This window comes from Amborella trichopoda, chromosome 8, assembly GCF_054954075.1.
Source record: "Amborella trichopoda isolate Santa Cruz 75 chromosome 8, AtrichopodaSantaCruz75HAP2 v2.0, whole genome shotgun sequence".
In the NCBI taxonomy this organism is placed as follows: Eukaryota; Viridiplantae; Streptophyta; class Magnoliopsida; order Amborellales; family Amborellaceae; genus Amborella; species Amborella trichopoda.
In genome coordinates this window covers 31,077,015-31,081,762 of record NC_142343.1, presented here as the reverse complement: position 1 = coordinate 31,081,762, position 4,748 = coordinate 31,077,015, and the positions used below count along the sequence as shown (strand labels likewise).

At 37.3% G+C, this 4,748-nt stretch overlaps 1 long non-coding RNA gene across 4 annotated transcripts; it reads right to left on the bottom strand.

Moving 5' to 3' along the window:
- Positions 1-643: 643 nt before the first annotated feature.
- On the bottom strand, positions 644-4,439 carry LOC110008331 (uncharacterized). 4 transcript variants are annotated; one of them, XR_016061168.1, is made up of 3 exons: positions 4,162-4,439; positions 1,521-2,200; positions 644-1,054 (listed from the first exon to the last, which is right to left on the bottom strand). It is a non-coding gene; the product is annotated as an uncharacterized LOC110008331 (long non-coding RNA). The 4 variants fall into 4 exon arrangements; XR_016061166.1 differs by having other exon boundaries at positions 1,521-1,939; XR_016061169.1 differs by having other exon boundaries at positions 1,521-1,939; positions 3,426-4,190.
- Between the last annotated feature and the right edge of the window lie 309 nt (positions 4,440-4,748).

Here is a 4,748-nt window from a genome sequence, read left to right as displayed (position 1 = left end):
TGCTGGTGTGAGCCAGTTTTACAGCGACTTGTCCTTTGTCAACAAAATATAAAAAATAATTAAATAACTAAAGAAAAATAATTCATATTCCTAGGGAACCATATTGTCTGTTTGCTCACTCAAGTAAAGCCCAATTTAGAAGAATTTTTAAAACCTCAAATTTTACGGATGTAATGTTTTCAACCCATAGCTGACTTCAAATAAATAAATAAATAATTTTGTGATAATCTAATTTTTGAAATGGAATATCAAATTATCAGATAACTAAAAAAACAATTTTTACGGAAGTGAGTGTGCAATGAAATCTAAGTTCATAACTAAATATCATCTAGTTGCTCAATGCAAAGTTTGACCCAAAGTAATTTTTGCATACAATCATCTGCCTCCAAAGAAAATTGTTATACATAATAAAATTTATAATTATCTTAATAAATAACAATTGTACCAAGGTGTCCAGCCACATCAACTTGTTAGACTGAAGTTCTAGACAGAAAATTTGTAGACACTAGTACTTATGTTGGTGTCCATATAATACTACCACTAGTTAAATCATATGTTAACCATCACTTGGATAGCTTAAGAGCTCTATAATTGTTCCCGCATATCAAGTGTCTGTTCTTTTTTCGAGCCAGGGCAGCACAAATGGACACAAAATGAAATGTTTAAAATATGAACAATGAAAACTATCCATAACAAAATAATCACACACAAACCATCAGAGTACATGAGACTGTTGTTAACATTTGAACGGGTTGAATATTCCACCACAAAACTTTCTTGGGAACTTGCTATTCTCTGGTTGCATTCCTTTTATTTTCTATTCTTCAAATCAGACCCAAGAAATGAAAGAAGAAAATAGTGAGTCGGAGCTTTAGAATCATTTAAAAGTCCTAGTGTCTCCTAAGGAAAAGACATATGCACAGGTTGCCTTTTCCCAAGGGCATAATAAAGGTTTCTCAACCAAAAATACAATACAACTTCAGTATTCCTTATTCCCAAAGTTCTTGCATCACATTTGTGATGGAATCGGGTGAACAGGTTGATGAGGGCGCTGCTGCAACAAGAATAAAAAGAATGAGCTCCAACATACAATGAAGGATAAAAGAAAAATCAAAAGTTACATTGAAGTCTTGCTCAGAAGACTTCAATGTGATCCTAGCTTTATATGCAAAGATCCAATGATGGAAGGCTTGCTTTCAAGCCATGTCATGAGCATTGCTATCACAAGATACCGAAGAAGTACCCCAAACATTACGATCATGTAAAAGATAAGATATTCAGGTAATTTCAGCAGATTATTCATCAGCAGCACCATTTTCAACTCCAGCAATCAAGCCAACAATCACTTTTGACTACATGAGAACAGAAGGTTGGAACCAAGGACAACATAACTGATGGTGGACACTAAAACCATCAGATCTCGCATTCAAGAAGGTCCTAATTTGGAGAAGAGCTAGAGAGGCTGTTTTCTAGGCATTATGCAAGGAAATATCAGGCCACAAAAGCAAAGATAATGCTACCTGATAAGAGGACATCTATATAAAATAATAGCATCCATCTTTGGGCCTCCAAGCATAGGTAGCTGAGTTCTGCAAATTATCGGAGGTCCACACGACAGACGAAGCTATATCCACCTATTGAAGCCGACGAAAAGCCAAAGTCATTGATTTCTCGGATGGAGCTTGCACCAAGTCAGGTGACATAGGGTCAGTCATCGAGGCTCAGGCCACCTCAGCACGCTTGAAAGAATGGCATCTGCTTTGTATCTCCCTCATGGCGATGATTTGGTGTGGGCTGCTGTTGGACTTTGCTCGAATGAGTCATTTCCATCAAGATTAAGGGGGAGAAACTCATCCATTGAAGCAGGCATGGATTCTGATATATGCTAGCTTGGTTGGAGAGTTGTGGAGATAGGCAGAAATTTCAGTGTTGGGATTTTCTGCATCATTTATAAGAAAATTAGGCACAACATGCTCTGCAATTTCTATTGATCATAGAGAACACAGATAAAACCCTTCATCTGGTATATCAACTACCACGGTTACTTTAGTCCTTTGCTTCGTCTCCATTTGGATGGAGGCTTGCTCTACAACTTCCAATGGCCATACAGCTTTTTATGGAAAAAGCTTTGATTAATCAAAATAACACAAATTTCTTGAAGAACGATTTTCTGATGGAATTAGTGATAAGAAGGTTAGATCTGAAAGAGAACATAAAGGATCATGTTCAATTAACACTAATCAAAGAACCCAAAAAACTACAGAAATCACAATACGAAAGACCAAAGACACAAGATAATTGAACATACATGAGAACGAGCACTAATATTCGAAGATGATCAATAGCAGGGACACAAGATGATCAACAGCAAGACAAAAGCTCTAAGAATAATCAAACTCATTCCAACCAGCAAGAATCATGATTGACAGCATCAGAAGCACAGTCCATAATCAAGGGTTACATTCCACATTAACCATGCCAGCCAAAATGCCAAAAATATTTAACATCACATGAACAATTGCTAAGAATCTCCACAACATAGTGGATTATACATACTAAGCACATTAGGCCTCAGAGACAGAATATGAAGAACTCATAAGTTGATGCTCTCTCAATTCAGATGGATGTAGACAGATAAGAATTCTTCCTACAATACCTAATGCTTGATGCCTAGACTAGAGGTGCTCCAATCATTGTACTCAGGTGCGAGTGAGTTCCCGGGAGCGGGAGCTAGCTTGCGTCCGTCGAACCGTGGATTATTGGAAGCTCCTTGTGGTTGGGATCATCGTCCATACTATGTGTATATGGATTGACTTATAGCTATGCTTATGAAATGTGTAATAATGTGTAGTATACGTTTTAAATTTGGTGTGCCATAAATACTTAATTCTTAAAAAAAATATCCTCTTACCCCCTATTTTTAACTTGTCTACCTCATCGATCCAAAAATTGAAAATACTACCAATAAACAAAAGGCCTCCATATTTTCTATCTTATAACCCCTTGGATCTCTTTAAAGCCATGTCTTTTGGCATATGAAGCACCGTTTCACCGTCTCTCTCTAAAGCCATGTCTTTTGGTAGATGAATCACCGTTTAGGGAACAAGTAAGCTTCGAAACTCTTGTTCAGGGGTCTAGAAGGGTTTAGAAGAGGACAGAGAAAGGAACTGGGGTTTTTCAAAGGAGGAATAAGAAAGGGCAGAAGAAAGGGAGGGTAACTGAGACTTGTGAACTGTAAACAGCTCACAAGAAACCCTAAATCTCTCTCTTAAATGCGAGCTCTCTTCTCTCTCAAATTCCTCTCTCTCTGTCTCTCTGTCTCTCGCTTTCTCATATCCAAATCAATATAGCAAAACCGCTCTTCAGTGTTCCAAATCTCAATTTCAAAAGAGTAGAAGAAGCGTTAAGGAATCAACATAACCTACAATTTTACAGCGCAAACTTGTTTTTCTGATCAACTCAGTATCCTCCAAATTAATGGATCACAAAAATTCCATGGCTTTTGATCAGAAAAATAGCAATGGATTCTGAGAAATTAAGAGGGATTTGCATCATTAGCTAATCTCTCAGCAGATTTATAGCTTCGTTGATCAAAGCAACCAGGTCCTGCAACTCCTCAACATTGCACACAAACCCTAGCTTCCCCCTTTGTCCATTTTCTCCATTGATCGTCTCCAAATTGATGAAATAAGATAATTCATTAGGGTTACAGTGGTTGATCCTCTAATCCACACCAGAAACCCTAGGGATCGAGTCATGATCTGCCATTTCTGACAGAATCCTTCTCAAATGAGACCAATTTTCTTCGAAGACATGAATCAGTATCTCTGCAACTTGTTCAGATAGGCTGCACTCGGTTCTGAGAAACGAGGAAGAGTCTCATCGAGAAGCTTCGAGAAACAGGGAGATGAGTAGAGTGTAGACCCTCTCTACGAAGATTTTATCAATGGCGTCAAAAATAGGGTTTGACCGTGCAACTTCCTCTGTTTCTCTCTCTAACCATACGGAATTGAAGCTAAGGCAACGGATTTCAGCAATGGCTTAATCGTACCTTTAACTATTAATACTTATCGCAATAAGCCCTGATTTCTTTGTTTTTATATATTTTGTATCTCGCTAAGCAATAGGAACAGTTTTCACAAAAAATAGAAGCTAACTTACTAAGGCTATCTCTGAAAACTGACTTCCCCCATTGCTAACAGTCCATATAAAGAAATGCTTCCTAGAGAGAGAAAATGAAAGAGGAGAGAGAAAACAAGAAGAAAAAAAATGCAGTAGAGGTACAGAGACAAAAGAGCATAAGGAGAGAGAAACTGAGAGAAAAAGTTCTCGTCCCTCCCACTCTCACTGTTGCAGGAACCTCTTAGAGCGAGAGAGAGAGCTCCTATCTCACTGTTGCAGGCACCACTTAGAGACAGAGAGCTCCTATCCCTCCCACTCTCACTGTTGCAGGCACCTCTTAGAGAGAGAATAAGGGGGAGAGAGGTTTGGTCGATAATATGTTATTGGGTCAAATATTTTAGAGAGAGACGTTGGTGCGAGAGAGAGGGATAGGGTGTTATTTTAATATTTTATTGGGTCCGAAATTCAGGGTCAGAGAGGATGTAAGCGGTTATAAGATAGAAAATATTAAGATTTTTTTGTTTATAAGTAATATTTTTAATTTTTTTTTAGTATGAGATAAGTAAATTAAAAATAAAAAATAAAAAAGATATTTTTTTTAATTTTTTTATTTATATATATATATA